The sequence below is a fragment of the Bombina bombina genome, chromosome 3, assembly GCF_027579735.1.
Source record: "Bombina bombina isolate aBomBom1 chromosome 3, aBomBom1.pri, whole genome shotgun sequence".
NCBI lineage: Eukaryota > Metazoa > Chordata > Amphibia > Anura > Bombinatoridae > Bombina > Bombina bombina.
In genome coordinates this window covers 1,233,872,182-1,233,892,921 of record NC_069501.1, presented here as the reverse complement: position 1 = coordinate 1,233,892,921, position 20,740 = coordinate 1,233,872,182, and the positions used below count along the sequence as shown (strand labels likewise).

Genomic DNA, 20,740 nt, shown 5'->3' with positions numbered 1-20,740 from the left:
TCCGGTATTGCGTGTCCCAGCCTTCTGTGAGGCGAGTGGACTAATGCTTGCAGGATTCCAATCATTAACCGTGCAAACCTCTGTTTCCAAATAATTCTTTGCTTGATGAATTGGATGCACCGGAAACCAGATTGGTGAAACAGGTAACTTTATTCAAAGAAATCTTAAAAAGCATTCATAACTAAATGGTAATAGAAACTCCTACTTCAACGTGAGTGGTGTGTGTCCCACTCCAGGGACTGCTTGCTGACGCGTTTCGCCGCAAAAGGCCGTAATCGTAGCTTTTGTGCCGAAACGCGTCAGCAAGCAGTCCCTGGAGTGGGACACACACCACTCACGTTGAAGTAGGAGTTTCTATTACCATTTAGCTATGAATGCTTTTTAAGATTTCTTTGAATAAAGTTACCTGTTTCACCAATCTGGTTTCCGGTGCATCCAATTCATCAAACTCCAGAACTGACCCAGGCCACAAAAAAATCTAAACCCCAGTGGGGATAGACAAAGGAACTATATAACAATGCACTAATACCTTAACATGCAACTTCCACTGAAGTGCCCAAGCAACCACAAAATCGCTAGTATCAAAATACTAAATTTCCCAGCCAGAAAATTATAACAGACATGAGCTTCATAAATAGAAATAAAATACATCCTAACCGGATCAAAGAAAAAGAGGGCAGCACCCGCAGGTGAACGCCCAAGAAAAATGGGTACACTAACAGGACCAGCCAATCAGACACCCCATTCTCCCGAAGCTCAGAACTGGAAAAAGATAGCCCAAAGAAAAAGATAAATTGGAGACGACAAGGAGATTAACTTCATCCCCCCACGTCTAACCCAGCTAGCCCTCCGGAACAGAAGACCAAAGACCCCTCAACCCTTCAGGACTGGGATCCTCCAGCACCACTAAAACATGCAGCAGTAGGACACAAAGGCACGCCAGTCTATAATGAAAGGCAAGACTTACCTCCGTCGGGACCACTGACGACCCCAACGATTGGTCCCCTGAAGCCTCAGAGGAAACCACTTCCCCAGGGGGCTGATCTGACACAGATGATCCCCGCCTGACGAGCCCTGGTTAACAGAACACGGACAGTATCTCATCAACATCTCCCTTCCTGGAAGATGTAAATGCGCCAATGCCATAGATATGGCCACGCAGAACCGTACCGTAACCGCGGGAGGAAACAAGCCGACTTCCAGAGAAGGGGTAACGGCATTAGGGACACCTGCTTGCGTAGCCAAATAAGGTTCTAGGGCAGCGGTCGCCAACCAGTGGTCCATGGACCACTGGTGGTCCACGAGAAAATGTTGGTGGTCCTTGACACCATCAAGCAGGAATTAATCTCCTCTGATGGTGTCAACTCCGTTGTGCCGCAACTCTCTACAGTGCCTGACTGGACATCAGTGAAAACCGATGGAGAAGTTAAATTACAATCTCCCTACACACGTTGCGCAGTACTGCGCAACTTGGGTAGCTAGATTGTATTTTTAACTCCTCCCGTTCGGCGTGCTGCTCAGAGAAAGATGCTTCTATTCTAAAGCCAGCAGAGGTTCGTATAGTCTTGGCTTGAAATAGTGTATTAGTTTTCCTAATTCCTTCAGATGGACTTACATCACTGCTTGTCTTCCTCCCCTTCATCTTCTTTTTTTTGTATAATTAAATATGAATTATTTTTTATTCTAATAATTTTCCCGCGCACAAAGCCATTCCACCTGAATTCCAGTAATTGCTATCCTGCAGATCAGCCATATCCCACCAGTATTATAGTAATTGCCAGTAACATCAGTCGTGTTTAGCTCACATCCATATTGAGAGCTTTCTAATATAAACTTAATTTATTAATCCAATGTCTGTCCATGATCAGAAGTAGTTTTGAATAATTCCTAACTGGGGAGGTAACTTGGAAGACTTGTGGTCCTTTTTAAGCATAATTCTTTTTTTTCCCCATTTTCTGCCTCTCTGTTTCCAGCTCAAAAAAGTTGGCACTCACCCTTCATCTGTCATTCAGAAGTATTCTCTTAGTTCTGTCATTCAGTTATTTAATTCCAAAAAATAATTCATAAAAATGTGTAAATATATACATAATGTAAACGTAGCTATGGTTATACTAGTTATGTACAGTATGTGTGTGTGTATATATATACTGTATACATATACTGTATACATAGAGGTTTGTACCCTTTTTTTAAAAAAAATCATGTTAGTGGTCCACGGGATTCAAAATTGTGAGTTTAGTGGTCCCTGAGGTCCGAAAGGTTGGCGACCCCTGTTCTAGGGCACTCGCCTTACGGGATATGGGGTCGGCAGACTCTAAGTTCCCTGATTCAGAAGAAAAGGGCACTCTAAAGCGGCATGCGGAACATAACTGATGGCATGGATTACCCGGGTCATTTCATACTCTTCGCAAGAAGTAGAATCTGAATCAGAGACATCCGTCTCCAAAAAATCTGATTTTTCCATAACTTGGATAGAAATTATGGATAAAAAAATAAATAAAACGACACCTTACACCTCCAATGGCTGGGGCACTCACCACCTACTATGACCCAGACAACTAGCGAAAACAGACTCTCTCCTTCGCCACGCGGTCAGGAATATGGAAATGGAGACTAGAGACATGACCACGCCTAATCACAAGGTACACCGTTATAGCCATGAGCCCAAGCAACACTACACATTAGCAGACAGAATCACATAACAAACATGATTAAAGTCCCCCCTGTTCAATAACCCCCCTCAGGAGATATTAACCCTTGATTCCTAAGAAAAAAGAAGTCCCACTGAGACCCCGACTTCTTCGTTTACATTACATTTCACACATCAAAGTAAAATGAATCGATCTTACCGGAATCTACGCCATGGAACAAGAACACGGCCCTTCAAGTGTGACAGATAGTAGCCTCTCTTTTGACATGGACTTGAGTGAACAAAGCAGGCAGCGAAACTCATCAACGCTGATTGCTAAGGAGCTGTTAATATGAGTCGAGATGGTTTCACAGACAGACTCTCCCTGCATCTCCGGACTCTAACTTTCATCCATGCTCTCACTGAGAGGCTGATAGGACTACTTAAAACTTCAGTCCCATTTCGAAGAGTACAACCCTCCATAAGAGACTATCTTTAATCTTCCGAAACTTCTCTGCCAACCTCCTGTGACGAAAGGCAAAGAATGACTAGGGGGTGAGGGAAGTGGGGGAGGTATTTAAGCCTTTAGCTGGTGTGTCTTTGCCTCCTCCTGGTGGCCAGGTTCTGAATTCCCAAAAGTAATGAATGCAGCTGTGGACTCTCCCAGTTTAGGAAGGAAAAGACGCTTTTCCACCAGTAATATCAGAAATTATTTCTGCTATACCAGGTCCAAACAAAGTCTTACCCTTGAAAGGAAGTGCCAAAAGCTTGGACTTAGAAGAAACATCCGCTGACCAAGATTTTAGCCACAACGCCCTGCGAGCTAGCACGGAGAAACCAGATATCTTAGCTCCCAGTTTAATAACTTGCATGGTAGCATCAGAAATAAAGGAATTGGCTAGCTTGAGAGCCTTAATCCTGTCTTAAACTTTTATTTATAACCAATAAAGGGTGCAAAGTTACAGGGTGCTTCTCCAGCCCATCTCGCAGGATGAGCCAAGAAGGCAGATAGTACAGTACAATCAATCAATTGCAATTTCATATGATAACATGCAGGTATCTTCATAAACTTTCAATAGACAGTTATTGTTTTAAAAGACATGGGTTTGCACCGCTATATTGGAGTTTTTTAACCTTATTATAAAACAAAACAGGACAAACAGGGGAGGCAAAAAAAGGGGGGAGATGAGGGAATGGAAGAATGGGAAGGGATGGGGGAAACAAACAGAGCGGGGGAGACAAAAGGGAGGCTAGGAGGGGGAAGTCGGGGAGGGGGAAGGATAGAGTGGTAAGAGGTGAGGGGGACATAGTGGGCATATATAGACCAACAAATAACATTTCTACATATTTTGCAATATAATCCATGAGTTATTGTGGTGAACTTAGGACAATACTATAATGGGTCAGTAATAGTGTTGGCTCACTCACATTGATAGGAAGTTTCCAAAGATCAACCAGCAAAATAGTAATCCTCCTTCATGAAATATTGGCATACATTGCTGGAGTCACAGTAAGACACAATTAAATAATAGAAAATCATAAACAGGCTACAGCAAGTGCCTCTTCCTAGTTTGTTATGTAGTGATAAGTTAGGATAACAGCTATAGGCTAATAATGGGGACCATCAGTACAGGCAGTATAGCACATATTTCTTTAAGTTATAGGAAGATTTGTGAGGGCAAAGTAAAGTTAAGAGTGGGTATTCTGTTAACAAAAAGGCTATAAGGTAGGGAGTAGGATTTCCTTACATATAAAATAAAGCTGTAACAGAGCTAATTAAAGACAGGCAAACACTGACAGTGAGCTGCTTGCAAGCAAGTGTTTAGAGGCACAAAGTCTGTAACCTAATAAACAACACGTCTGCGAAACGGAGAATGAGTGTGGCCACAGGACAGCTGATTTGAGCTAGATCTGTCTGCAGTATAAAGGCTAATATTATTTAATTTAGAAATAGGCCATCCCTTATGATAAGAATATATACATACATAGACTGAATGACAATATATGTTACTCAATAGGACAAGATAAACAAGCCTATGTATTTGGTTAATCCGTGTGTTTGCCAGGGGCTCAGTTAAAAGCAGCTCTCATAGGGAAGAATGTCTAGTTCTGTCGATACGTTATACTGTCTGATAGTTTACCTTCAGTAAACAGTGGGCTAGCCTTTAGATGAAAGGAAGTAACTGTATAATGTGATATGTGAGGAATCGATCTCTTCATAATGAAATGATCTGTTTTAGCTTAATGCTTGAATGAGTGTTTGCGGGGCTGTATTAGTTTCCTAAGGGTGCCTGAGGAAAGTAGTAGTGGTAACATTCGCATCAACATCCCAGGTACACTTTTGCTGAAAGATGCGGGCAGGACTAAATTGAAGTGGGAGTGACTTGTGACTGCCACGCAGAGATTGTACCGGAATCAGCCCACAATCCATGCAATAGGCTACAGCACTGGGGATAGCCCAGGAGTATTTTAACAGAGTGGCGGAGCTTCTTAAGAATAAATAGCCATTTTCAAGCATTCATAAATAAATCTTCCCCTTTAAATATATATAGAGACTAATTGACACTGTATTCTATTCAACAATATAAGATAAGCATGCTTATGCATTTAATTAATCAGTGGGTTTGTCAAGAGCTCAGTTAATAACAGCACTCACAGAAAGGTATGTCTGATGCCGTCTGATAACTAAAAGGGGTTTAACAGAGCAATGGAGCTTCTTGCGAATGAGTAACCTTTTCAACGGAGTTACATATAGATTTGTCAATTAGGGAACAAAAGTGATTTCATAAACTACAACAGACCAAGTGTACAACAGCATAATACAGTGATCAACAGACATACTCACAGGATGGGGTCAATTTATAGATGTTAGGCATGATATAGTGATATCTAAACTATTTGGTATGAGTACGCAGTGCTGCTAATGAAATGTACTGCCCCGACGGTTAACTTTAATATCTCAGGGGGAGGAAGAATAAGTGCAGCAAAACGACTAGAATAAGGCATATATGTAGCAGGGCCAATATATAATATAGTCCGATCTAAAAGGTAAAGTAATGCAATCGCTGAGATTACAAATTTACAGATGCTGGACAAATGCATCCAGATATTTAAAGGTGCTGGGAGTTCCACAGATATACAAAAGCTGCGCAAAACATCAGTTCATGTAGTGTTCCGTTATATAGTCAGCTATTGTAGAGGGCTGTAGCCTTAAACTGACTATCCGACCCCAACACGAAGTAGGGCATGGCATACATGCTTCAGAGGGAAGCAGGTTTTCTGCAGGGGCGAAAGGAGCTGCTCCACAGCGAGAGCCAGACTCAGCGATGTGACAAGAGAACAGCCATCACCACTTGAGTCTGACTTCAGGACTTCCTGTAAGGTGGTTTCTTGCAGTAGGACAAATACAGCTCCACAGAGTGTCAGGAGTCCCGAAGTCTGGTGCGTTTCTATAGGGGTAAGTCTAGGGTAGGTCAATGTATGGGAAATCTTTATGGCACTCGCTGTCCCCGTCTGCAACATGACCTGGTTGTTTGACCGGGGTAGAAAGATAGGGTAGTGTGACCCCTCCATCTTTTCCGTGATACCGCTATCCATGGTGCCTTCTTTTAGAATAGTTGGCGGGTTCTGGTGAATAATTAGGCATGTGGAAATTGTATTGGTGTGCTCAGGGGTGTTGAGCTCCCGTAGTTCGCAGAGGAGTTCCCCCATAGCTGCCGTTAGGGAATCCAATAATGGCATGAAAACATCTATTAGGGCCTCAGCAATGTGCGCCATCTTAGTTATCAGACTGTGCACGTCTGCAGATCCGGAGACAAATTCTTACTGTTCAATGCTTTCTCGGAGGCCAGGGGATGTAATGTCCTGATCCTAAAAGTTTCCCGGGCACAATAATTGCCAAGGGAGGTATGGATGGCTGAAGATTCTACCACACAGCACTCAAAAGCAGGTTTCAGTCACGGAGCCTTGTAAACCTGTGGCCATCTTGTTATGCCGCCTACCGGAAGTCCTAATCCTGTCTTAGATCTCCTCCAAAGGAGTCTCTACCTGAAGTGAATCAGACAAGGCCTTTTACCAAAAAGATGCCGCACTTGACACTGTGGCAATACAAACTGCAGGTTACCATTGAAAACCTTGATGAACATACATCTTCTTCAAATAAGCCTCCAGCTTTTTTGTCCATTGGATCATTAAAAGAACAGCTGTCGTCTATAGGAATAGTAGTTCTCTTAGCCAGAGTAGAAATAGCCCCTTCTACTTTAGGCACCGTGCGCCATGAATCTTTAATGGAGTAAGCAACAGGAAACATCTTTTTAAAGAAAGGAGACAGGGAAAAAGGAATCCCTGGTTTGTCCCATTTGTCTCCATAGCACGGTCTGGAACAGGAAACACTTCCACAGTGAAAGGAACATTGAAGTATTTATTAAGTTTGCTAGATTTCTTAGGGTTGACAACGACAGGAGTATCAGAGTCGTCCAAAATAGCCAAAACCTCCTTTAACAATACACAAATATGTTCAAGCTTAAATCTGAAGGATACTACTTCAGCATCAGATGAAAAAATTATACTGTCCAAATCTGAGATTTCACCCTCAGAGGCTACCGACGTATCCTCCTCATCTGACCTATGAGGGAGGGCAATCGTAGTAGCAGAGGTTGGCACAGAAACCTTACTATCTGAATCTCTAATTTTCCTCTTGCATCTTCCCTTTAGCATAGGAAAAGCAGATAATGCCACAGATATCACAGAAGATACCTGAGCACCAAAATCTGCAGGCAAATAAACTCCTCCAGGAGGCTGAGAGGAACCGCAGGGCACTGTATGAGATGCCATTAAGGCTTGGGACGTTTGAGGAGAAAGCTGTGGCAATGCCTGAACAGCATCATCCTGAGAGACATGAGGCTCATAGGGCAATACCTTTTCTTTACATTTTGCAAAGGAGAAACAGTTTGTGCCTCAAGACATAATAAACAATTATTAAACACAACATTTTCCTCATCCATGTCCTTCTTGAAAATTTGAACCCAAAAGGAAAACTTAAATCTTTGAAAAGAAAAACCACTGTTGCTTTAAGACAGTCTGTTTAAGACTTAAGCGTTATACTGAATAACAGTCAAAAAGGACCTGAAACATAAAACCTCTACACCTTAGCAGAACTGAGGTGCCTACCACTTCTAGGAGACTCTAAATGTGACTGCACACCAACCGACAAACTGCAGGGCTTCACAGAAACGCCACTTTCTGATGGCTGACCAGAGAGGTCACATGATCGGCAATACCAGAACTGCACAGTTTTGTAAAAGCGCACATTCCGATATTCCCCTTCTAATGCAAAGTCTCCTAAAACACACTGCCGCCAATGCCCAAATAAACACTTAAAATCCTTCAGTGTTAAAAATAAAAAAAGAGCCTCAGAGAAATAATTCTCCAGATAAGGGAATTAACCCTTAGTCCCATATGTTGCACCTGCACACTGCCCAATGAATCCTTTGTAAAGGATTACAATGTCCCAATATATTTTCTGCAGAGTTAAATAAATAATCCACTGAGTGCTAAGTCTTCAGAACCTAGAAGACAAAAAATCATTTACCTGCAGTCTAGCTGTCCGGCAGGAATACAGCTCACAAGGCGTGAAAGGACGCATACTCCTTACAGAGACCTGTGGAAAAAAGAAAGAACAGAGTAAACCTACTCTGGCTTTCTATACCATGGGCAGCAAATATGTGGCCCACCTCACAAGCTCCTAACTGCTTTAAAGCCACCACTACTCTACTGCAGAGATTGACGTGGACTACAGCTATACCCAAAACACTTGCTTGTAGCGAAAAGAAATCCAATTTTCTTCAGACACCAAAACTTTACCTCCTCCATTGACAGGGGCAAAGAGAATGACTGGGGATTATGGGTAGGGGAGTGACATTTACCAGCTTTGCTGTGGTGCTCTTTGCCTCCTCCTGCTGGCCAGAAGTTAATTTTCCCACTAGTAATTGATGACGTTGTGGACTATCCATATCGTAGGGAAAGAAAAAAAAAAGAATTAACTTGCATTTTAAAAAAAACACACATTATGGTGCTTGTAAAGATAACATTTTTCATAGACTCAATTTAAAGTTCTAAAAATCTGCAGTAGCAAATGGTAGGATTTCCAAATGTCATATTTTTGTTTACAGCTATACTGCAGGGCCACTCTCAAGTTAATATACATTTTCAAGTATACCAAATATGCAGAAAAAGTATTATAAAACTAAAGTCCTTAGCAGTCAAAGAGAGTTAAAATAATCCAATATTGCTAACTTAAACACAAAATAGGCCCCATGTATTAAAGGGACAGTCTAGTCCAAAATAAACTTTCATGATTCAGATAGGGCATGTAATTTAAAAGAATTTTCCATTTTACTTCTATCACTAATTTTGTTTTGTTTTCTCTGTATTCTTAGTTGAAAGATAAACCTAGGAGGCTCATATGCTAATTTCTTAGACCTTTAAGGCCGCCTCTTTTATGAATGCATTTTGACAGTTTCTCACCCCTAGAGGGTGTAATTTCATGTGTGTCATATAGATAAGACTGTGCTCTTGCACGTGGAGTTGCCTAGGAGCCAGCACTGATTGGCTAAAATGCAAGTCTGTCAAAATAACTGAAATAAGGGGTAGTTTGCAGAAGCTTAGATACAAGATAATAACAGAGGTAAAAAGTGTATTATAACTGTGTTGCTTATGCAAAACTAGGGAATTGGTAATAAAGGTATTATCTATCTTTTAAAACAATAACAATTCTGGTGTAGACTGTCCCTTTAAGTGGTGTGCGGGCAAGCTTCTCAATTTGAGAAGCTGTCTACACACCTTTGCTGCATACGGGCAGTGAATCTGTTATGTCGCTGGCCCGTATGCATCGTTACACACTCCCATGAGTGTGTAATGCCTGCCCATTCTCTCACGCGAGAAGGGCCTGTCAATTACCTTGAGCAAGCGAGTTCGGGATGATTTCTCTTCAGCCCCTCAGAGGTGGCGAAGAGTGTAAGAAGCAGCAGTCTAATAACTGCTGCTTCTTACTTTGTGGGGAGCAGGCTTGCATGTGTGAACCTGCTCCACAAGGGCTCATCTCATCTGGTGAGAACCTAGGTAAATACAACCTCAGATGGACAACAACACATGACATATTACACTGTGTCATGATTTATTTAGTATAAATAAAGCCAAAATGGAGAAGCCATGTGTGAAAGACTAAGTACACCTTATGATTCAATAGCTTGTAGAACCACCTTTAGCAGCAATATCTTAAAGTAAACGTTTTCTGTATGACTTAATCAGTCTCTCACATCGTTATGGAGTAATTTTGGCCCACTCTTCGTGGGCATTTATTCATGCACAGCTCTCTTTAAGAGACAGTAAATTCAAAATTAAACTTTCCGGATTTGGATAGAGCATGCAGTTTTAAACAACTTATACAATTTTCTTCTGTTATCAAATTTGCTTCATTCTCTTGGTATCTTTTATTGAAGAGTAAAACTAGGTAGGCTCTATGGCAGCAGTGTTTTGCAACATTGTATAACAAATCTACAAATAATGTTGCAATGGACCCTTAACAATCCAGCACATTCAAGTGGATGAACACCCCAAGGATCCTATATTGTACACTGTTCCAAACAGTTAAAACATTAAAGTATTGAATACACACATACATATCAATAGTTGCAAGGTAAACTGCACAGAAGGAGATATTAGCACTATGATAGACACTAATAGTGCCCCTGCTAATATCTTAGGGGATTAGGAAATGGAATGTAGGTACTTGCCCCTTTTGTTGCCCACACCACTGATCTTACCCTAAAGATATCATGCAGGTCCAAAGGTTGCCCATCCAGTACTGTAACTAACAGTAGTGGAGAAGTACATCGGCATGGCTACACAGGAAGAGGCTAAGGAACTTCCCTGCGACCCTGTGGCTGGCTTGCCTGATGAGGCAAAGAACTACTGGGAGAGAGAGGGATGTGGGAGAGATATTTAAAGCTTTGTGTGGAGTGTCTTTGCCTCCTCCTGGTGACCAGGAGATTAATTACCACAAGTAAGGATTTTCGTGGACTATCACCACCTTAGAAAGAAAAAATGTTAAAGATTTGCTGGGACCACCATAACCCCGAGAAATGTAAATTCTGGTCCTAGACTGACGAGCCACACTGCAGACCTCCTGGTTTCAACCTATAATGCATTTACTTGGCTGCACACTCTCCTGACTCTGCTTTGTGCTTTCCTGGCTATAAAGAATCTGTCCTCAAGTTGAGGGGAGTATGCTGAACTTGTTTTTGCAAACAAATGTTACAATACATTATTATAATATAAAATGCAATTTTAAAAATATAAAAAGCAGCTAAAAGAACATATTAATGTTGATTCTCACGTACTCAGCATAAGGTTGAACATTTCTTTCATTGTATTGAATGTATTTTTTTTTTTGCTTTAACCCTAATATGTTTGACATTGTGAAAAGTAACATATATCACCGTAGATCAATACGAAGAACTCTGAGAAAATAAGACGAGAGAGAGAAAGAATCCAAAAGGTTCTATCCATTGTGGAAATTCTCAACAATTTCTGCATTGTTCTTTAAAGCCTGTATAGCATACATCATATAATATGTAGTTATCAGCCAAGACAGTAGGACGAGCTTACACAAGCTTATTTATCTGTCCATTATGCTAGTCTGTCTCTTATTTATGTATTTTATCTATTCTTATGTAGGATTATAGGATTGTGTTATGATTTTTCTAAGACATGATAAAAACTAGTAAACGATATGAGCCCCGAATATGCTGAAATAAATCTATTCCAACAAGCTAGCAAATAGTTTAGCCCATGTGCAATTGATGAAATATCACAAGAAAATGAGTGCAGGACTGCACCAAACAATTAAAAGGGAAAATAAATGTAAATAAGTTAAAGGGACATGAAACCCAATTTTTTTCTTTCATGATTTAGATAGAGAATACAATTTTAAACAACTTTCTAATTTACTTCTATGATCTAATTTGTTTCATTCTCTTGGTATCATTTGTTGAAGGAGCAGCAATGCACTAATGGTTTCTAACTGAACTCATAGGTGAGCCAATCACAATCGATATATATATATACTGTATATGCAGCCACCAATTAACAGCTAGAATCTAGGTTCTCTGCTGCTCATGAGCTTGCCTAGATAACCCTATCAGCAAAGGATAACAAGAGAAGGAAGCAAATTAAATAATAGAAGTAAATTGGAAAGTTGTTTAAAAATTGTATTCTCTATCTGAATCATGAAAGAAAAATTTTGGGTTTCATGTCCCTTTAAGATATAGGGCGCAATCCGATATATGGCGCAGGTTTCGGTGCAAGCGTGGAAACCTGCGCTGCCCGTAGTTTCAGCTCGCAACTTGAGCTATCACATATACGGCGCCGTCAGATGCTAAAGTGCCGTAAGTCTGACAAACTAGCGATGCCCAGAAATCTGCTTAAGTACAAATTTCTGGAGTCTCCAGTGACTTACGGCACTTTAGAAACTGCCGCCTATAAAAACTGACTAAATTATAAAATCACCCGTTACTGTCTAACACGCCTCCCAAACATAGCCCGACACGTATACCCCTCTATCCGCAATCCCCCCTCTCACTCCTAACAATAAATATATTAACCCCTAAACCGCCGCTCCCGGACCCCGCCGCCAGCTACATTAAATGTATTACCCCCTAATCTGACCCCCCTACCCCGACGCCAGCTACATTAACTATATTACCCCATAATATGATCCCCTTACACCGCCGCCACCTATATTAAAATGATTAACCCCTAATCTAATCCCCCTACAACGCCGCCACCTACATTAACTATATTACCCCTAATATGATCCCCCTACACCGCCGTCACCTATTTTAACTATATTACCCCCTAATGTGAGGCCCCTATATTAACTATATTACCCCCTAATCTAATCCCCCTACCCCACCGCCACCTATATTAAAATGATTAACCCCTAATCTAATCCCCCTACAACGCTGCCACCTACATTAACTATATTACCCCTAATATGATCCCCCTACACCGCCGCCACCTATTTTAAACTATATTACCCCCTAATGTGAGGCCCCTACCCCGCCGCCAACTACATTATATGTACTACCCCCTAATCTGACCCCCTTACAACGCCGCTATCTATATTAAAATGATTACCCCCTAATGTGAGCCCCCTACCCCACCGCCACCTATTTTAACTACATTACCCCCTAATCTAATCCCCCTACACCGCCGCCACCTATATTAAAATGATTAACCCCTAATCTAATCCCCCTACACCGCCGCCACCTATAATAAATGTATTACCCCCTAAAATGTCCGTACCTTAAACTAAATTACAAATAGCCCTGAAAAGGGTCTTTTGCGTGGCATTGCCCCAAAGTAACCAGCTCTATTACCAGCCCTTAAAAGGGCCTTTTGCAGGGCATTGTCACAAAGTAATCAGGTCTTTTACCTGTAATCTGACCCCCCTACACCGCCGCCACCTATATTAAATATATTAACCCCTAATCTAATCCCCCTACACCGCCGCCACCTATATTAATTATATTAACCCTAATTATATTAGGGTTAATATAGTTATTATATTATATATATATATATTATTAATATAGTTAATAATTAATATAGTTATTATATTATATATATTAACTATATTAGCCCTATCTAACCCTAACACCCCTAACTTAATTATTATTGCAATAATTCTAAATAATATTAATCTTATTAACTAAAATATTCCTATTTAAAACTAAATACTTACCTATAAAATAAACCTTAAGATAGCTACAATATAATTAATAATTACATTGTAGCTATTTTAGGGTTTATATTTATTTTACAGGTAACTTGGTATTTATTTTAACTAGGTACAATAGCTATAAAATAGTTAAGAACTATTTAATAGCTACCTAGTTAAAATATTTATCAATTTACCTGTAAAATAAATCCTAACCTAAGTTACAAATACACCTACACTATCAATAAATTAGTTAAATAAACTACAATTATCTAAATTAAAATATAATTAAATACACTAAACTAAATTACAAAAACAAAACAAAAACTAAATTACAAAAAATAAAAAAAGATTACAAGAATTTTAAGCTAATTACACCTAATCTAAGCTCCCTAATAAAATAACAAAGCCCCCCAAAATAAAAAAAATTCCCTACCCTAAACTAAATTACAATAAGTAATCAGCTCTATTACCAGCCCTTAAAAGGGCCTTTTGTGGGGCATTGCCCCAAAGTAATCAGCTCTTTTACTTGTGAAAAAAAAGAACAACACCCCCATTACAACCCACCACCCACACACCCCTACTCTAAAACCCACCCTATTCCCCCTTAAAAAAAACTAAGTCTAACCCCCAAGTGCTCCTTACCTGTCCTGAAGACCGGCGGAGAAGGTCCTGTTCCAGGCGAAGAAGTCTTCTTCCAGGAACCAGCCGGCGCGGAGTGGAGGAGTTGAAGACCGATGACCGCGGAGCTGAAGACCGTCCCTCTGGAACTGAAGACCGGCGACGCTGGAACTGAAGACCGGAGCCATGGAGCGTGGAGGATCCTCTTCATACGATCGCCGCCGTACACTGAATCTAAATTCAAGGTACGCAATTAAAAATGGCGCCCCTTGAATTCCTATTGGCTGATTTGAGCCTTCAAATTCAAATCAGCCAATTGGATGAAAGCTACTTTAATTCTATTGGCTGATTTGAATAGCCAATAGAATAAGAGCTACTGTAATTACATTGGCTATTCTAATCAGCCAATAGAATTAAAGTAGCTTTCATCCGATTGGCTGATTTGAATTTGAAGGCTCAAATCAGCCAATAGGAATTCAAGTGATGCCATTTTTAATTGCGTACCTTGAATTCCGATTCAGTGTACGGCAGCGATCGTATGAAGAGGATCCTCCACGCTCCATGGCTCCGGTCTCCAGTTCCAGCGTCGCCGATCTTCAGTTCCTGCATCACCAGTCTTCAGTTCCAGAGGGACGGTCTTCAGCTCCGCAGTCATCAGTCTTCAACTCCTCCACTACGCGCCGGCTGGTTCCTGGAAGAAGAAGAGGTCGCCGCCTGGAAGAAGACTTATCCGCCTGGGACAGGACCTTCTCGCCAGTCTTCAGGACAGGTAAGGAGTACTTGGGGGTTAGACTTAGTTTTTTTTTAAGGGGGATAGGGTGGGTTTTAGAGTAGGGGTGTGTGGGTGGTGGGTTGTAATGGGGGGGTTGTTCTTTTTTTTCAAAGGTAAAAGAGCTGATTACTTTGGGGAAATACCCCACAAAAGGCCCTTTTAAGGGCTGGTAATAGAGCTGATTACTTTTTGTAATTTAGTTTAGGGTAGGGACATTTTTATTATTTTGGGGGGCTTTGTTATTTTATTAGGGGGCTTAGATTAGGTGTAATTAGCTTAAAATTCTTGTAATCTTTTTTTATTTTTTGTAATTTAGTTTAGTGTATTTAATTATATTTTAGTTTAGATAATTGTAGTTTATTTAATTAATTTATTGATAGTGTAGGTGTATTTGTAACTTAGGTTAGTATTTATTTTACAGGTAAATTGGTTATTATTTTAACTAGGTAGCTATTAAATAGTTATTAACTATTTAATAGCTATTATACCTAGTTAAAATAAATACCAAGTTATCTGTAAAATAAATATAAACCCTAAAATAGCTACAATGTAATTATTAATTATATTGTAGCTATCTTAAGGTTTATTTTATAGGTAAGTATTTAGTTTTAAATAGGAATATTTTAGATAATAAGATTAATATTATTTAGATTTATTGCAATAATAATTAAGTTAAGGGTGTTAGGGTTAGATAGGGTTAATATAGTTAAAATATAATATATAAACTATATTAATTATTAACTATATTAATAATATATATAATAACTATATTAACTATATTAACCCTAATATAATTAGGGTTAATATAGTTAATATAGGTGGCGGCGGTGTAGGGGGGTCAGATTAGGGGTTAATATATTTAATATGGGTGGTGGCGGTGTAGGGGGATTAGATTAGGGGTTAATATATTTAATATAGGTGGCAGCGGTGTAGGGGGGTCAGATTACAGGTAAAAGAGCTGATTACTTTGTGATAATGCCCTGCAAAAGGCCCTTTTAAGGGCTGGTAATAGAGCTTGTTACTTTGGGGCAATGCCCAGCAAAAGGCCCTTTTAAGGGCTGGTAATAGAGCTGGTTACTTTGGGGCAATGCCACGCAAAATGCCCTTTTCAGGGCTATTTGTAATTTAGTTTAGGGTAGGGACATTTTAGTATTTTAGGGGGTAATACATTTATTATAGGTGGCAGCGGTGTAGGGGGATTAGATTAGGGGGTAATGTAGTTAAAATAGGTGGCGGCGGGGTAGGGGGCTCACATTAGGGGGTAATAATTTTAATATAGATGGCGGCGGTGTAGGGGGATTACATTAGGGGTAAAATAATTTTAATGTAGGTCGCGGCGGTGTAGGGGGCTCACATTAGGGGGTTAGACATGTAATAGAGCTGGCGGAGGTGCAGAGGGCTCACATTAGGGGGTTAGATATATAATGTAGGTGGCGGCGGTGTAGAGGGCTCACATTAGGGGTTAGATATATAATATAGGTGGCGGCGGTGTAGAGGGCTCACATTAGGGGGTTAGATATATAATATAGGTTTCGACGGTGTAGAGGGCTCACATTAGGGGGTTAGATATATAATATAGGTGGCGGCGGTGTAAAGGGCTCACATTAGGGGGTTAGATATATAATATAGGTGGCGGCGGTGTAGAGGGCTCACATTAGGGGGTTAGATAAATAATATAGGTGGCGGCGGTGTAGAGGGCTCACATTAGGGTGTTAGATATATAATATAGGTTTCGACGGTGTAGAGGGCTCACATTAGGGGGTTAGATATATAATGTAGGTGGCGGCGGTGTAGAGGGCTCACATTAGGGGGTTAGATATATAATATAGGTGGCGGCGGTGTAGAGGGCTCACATTAGGGGGTTAGATAAATAATATAGGTGGCGGCGGTGTAGGGGGATCACATTAGGGGGTTAGATATACAATATAGGTGGCGGCGGTGTAGGGGGATCACATTAAGGGGTTAGATATTTAATGTAGGTGGCAGCAGGGTCTGGGAGCGGCAGTTTAGGGGTTAAACACTTTATTAGGGATTGCGGCGGGGGATTGCAGTTGACAGGTAGATACATTGCGCATGCGTTAGGTGTTAGGTTTTATTTTGCAGGTAGTTTAGGGAGCTACGGGGCTCCAATACTCAGCGTAAGGCTTACTACGCCTGCATTTTGTAGCAAGGTGAAAATGGAGTAAGATTTCTCCATTTTCGCCACGCAAGTCCTTACACTGTATATTGGATACCAAACTGCTCGGGTTTGGTATACCTGTCTATGGGCCAAAAAACTACGTCCGAAGGCAGAAATATACGAGCGTAACTTCTATGTTATGCTGTATATGTGATACCAAACCAGCGCAAAATTTGGCGTCACCGGCTTTTGCGGGCGACACTGCATATCGGATCGGCCCCTTAAAGTCTGCATTGGGAAAGCAGAGTAATTTGGCTGTGCAAGTTTAATAACACAGAAAATATGACTGGTCTAATGATAACCCAGCAGAATGGGTCAGAAAGAACAGACATGCAAAGCAATTATGTTGTGGAAGACAACAACTCACTCACATCACCTAAAGGTATGTGGATCTTATTAAAGAAAGTACATAACTATCCAGCCTTATCTCATAACTATTTCTGCTATGTAAACTTTTAGAAGATGTATCTGGAAAAAAAACTGAGAATACATGAACATGCAGAATCTATGCTGGAGATGATGAAACACATGCATGGAATTGAGGAATTTATGAAGAACATTTATATAGCGGAATAATTACATCAGTGTTCTCCCCAAGGACTTTTTAGTGGGCGCACCACCAGGCTGCTTTTACTGACCACCAGGCTAAAATTTAAGCCAATATTAATCTAACATTAGTTAATATTAAATGTTTTCATTGTTTGCTGCTCAAATTATCATTTAACCTATTTATTGTTAAATAATGCAATAAGTTTTTGCTTTGGAAAGCTTAAGTATCATTAATAAATTAAAGAAAATGTTATAATATCGCAAATGTTCACACTTCCCCACCCGGCTACTTTATAATGCCACTCAGATAGCAAAATTTTCTGTGTAGAACACTGCAATAAAGTGTTTCACGGTCATATGGTGCCCTCATAGCTGTGGAAAATATAGAGGAAACGGACAGGAGGTTTTTACGGCTAAAAAGCTGGACATTAATTAGAATAACAACAACACTTAGCAAAATACTATTCTATTAGGGGAAATTGAGTAATAGGAGAAAATTCTTAATTAAAACAAAGGGCTAAGCAATCACAAAGTAAATAATACATTATGGAATGGATGCTTTAAAGGGATATCAAACACTTTAAAAGGGATACTAAACCCAAATGTTTTCTTTCACGTTTCAGATAGAGCATTTTTAAGCAACCAATTCCTATTGTAAATTTTTCTTCGTTCTCTTGCTTTCTTTATTTGAAAAGCAGGAATGTAACGCTAGGAGCCGGCCTATTTTAGGTTCAGCACCCTGGCTAGTGCTTGCTTATTGGTGGCTACATTTAGCCACCAATCAGCAAGCGATACCCAGGTGCTGAACCAAAAATGGGCTGGCTCTTAAGCTATGCATGCCTGCTTTTCAAATAACGATAGCAAGAGAATGAAGTTAAATCGATAATAGGAGTAAATTAGAAAGTTGCTTAAAATTGCATGCTCTATCTGAATCATGAAAGTAAGAAAAAATGGTTTTAGTATCCCTTTAAGATTGTTATATAAAATGTTTAATTATGAGTAATAAGAAACATTTGCAATACACTTTCATTAGCTTTTTTTTACCACATTTACCAATTCTGAGATTTGGAAATACACAACGCAAACTTCTAAGGTCTAACATTGTTACATACCTGTCCCTAATTAACCTCAGACACAATAAGAAACAATACAAGTTTAAGTTTTGCTAACAAAATGACAGTGGCAGGCCTTGCTTCCTCCAAATACAAGTGGTAGAGGTAAATTTTGTCATTAGAAAACATTTTTTCTTAACTAATGGGAAATGTCACACCAGAAAAATATTTGGCCGTGGATTCCTGAATAGCATTATGTAATAAAGGGGCAGATACTGCATCCTGTTGAAGTGGATCTATGAAGAAATTAAATCACAAGAATGGATAACATAGAAATCACAGTAAAAGGGCTGACACGCAAGCACCAGTACAAACCTGCTACTTAGAAGGAATGAGCCAGAAAACTGAAATATAAAATCCAGAAGCTCTGCTGGAACTTGTGAAATTGAAATTAGCAGAAGACACAATAAATGTTGCCATGCCATGTTTTAATGGGATTCATTTAAGCTCAACTGTAGCTATTATCGTAAAATATATTAATTTGTATAGGTTGAACTCAATGGACTTCTGTCTTTTTTAACCTCATCTACTGTTACTATGTATGACACATTCTATTGCACATGCATTATTTAAGCAAAGGCTACACATGTTTCACTTCAAAAATGCACTCAAAGACAAAACAAATCCTATGAAACCTATGTGTGTGGACCAATGAGGACTCCAACACACATGCGAACAGAGATTTGGTGAATTTAAACAATTATACCTGATACACAATCTGTTTGATGATGCCAAAAAGAGGAAGCTGGAGAATTTCATGCAATGAATTCCAAAGAAAACCTGCAGCAATCCACACAAATAATTGTAGAGAAAACAAGGGTTAAGACGTGGAAGCATTATTGAGAGGACAATGCATTGAACATCAACACAACTGTACCATACAGTCCTGAACAAAATTTAGTGGCAGAAAATGTTGTATCCGAGATGCTAACCTACCCAACACCCATACAGGAGAAATCCTATGTTGGTGGCCACTTACTTGCAAATAAGCTTCTTTAATAGGTTATTTAGAAGATCCATACAAATTATGGAGTTCCAAAAAAAAAAAAGAAGAACAGCAGGGATTCTGAATATTAAAAAAAAAACAAAAAAAAAAAAAACATTGCCAAGTATGTGATCGAGGTCGAGATGTGTTCTCCCAAAGTATGGTTTTATTTTTACATGAACAGAGGACTTTGTAACCAAAGTATGCATTATCCTTGATGATACTCCTGTCTTCACTGTGTTGATATGAGGACAGCTCAGATAGATAAGACATTCTGAAATGTTCATCTTGTCATGCATGTGATATAATAATGTATAATTGATGTTGTAACTTAGATTACCTTCTCTACTGTGGCCAATTAGGGACAGTTATAAATAGGTCACTAGAGTGTGCAGCCAATGGCCAGTGTTCTGCAGAGTTTTTTTTACATATATGACTTATTTTATATTACTATCTTAAAGTGTTCAATGTTCCTTTAAGGCTTCTAAAATATTGATCTGATAGGAAGATAGCCATCTAAAAGAAGGCATATTAAAGAGACAGGAAAGTCAAAACTTAAAAAGAATTGTATAGAGCATGACATTTTAAGAAACTGTCTAATTTAATTCTGTTGTCATTTTGGCTTAGTTCTCTTGATGTCATTTATTAAAAAATAATCCTGGGTGAACTCAGGAGCACGCACGTGTCTTTAGCCATCTAGCAGCCACTGCAAATATAAAAAAAATTCTGCTCTGTATTGTGCACACTAACCCAAAGTGTTTGATACAGCTGGCAATGTCACTGTGAACGTGTTCTGCTTTTGTCACCGCAATACCTAAGCTCCAAGATGGCAGGGTCTAGTATAAAGAAGTGAGACTTCACAAACTGGAACCTGAAGGGGTTACAATGGGAAAACGATTTGGAATATTTGTAATTATAGAAAATCAACTGACAATGCAACAATAACTATTGATATAGAGATAAGGAAAACCTATCCACTGGTGCTATCACTCCAAAGTAGTTAAAAATTAATACAAAATTAGAGGACTTTTTGGTGCACTCACTCTTATCTACTAAGTAAGGCTTTTAAAAACATGGTAGTCAGATTTACTGTTGACTGAAGCACAATGACAA

At 39.6% G+C, this 20,740-nt stretch overlaps 1 protein-coding gene across 1 annotated transcript in view; it reads right to left on the bottom strand.

Moving 5' to 3' along the window:
* Positions 1-20,740, bottom strand: part of P2RY6 (pyrimidinergic receptor P2Y6) — a 295,087-nt gene that overhangs the window by 254,304 nt on the left and 20,043 nt on the right. The window lies entirely within an intron of this gene.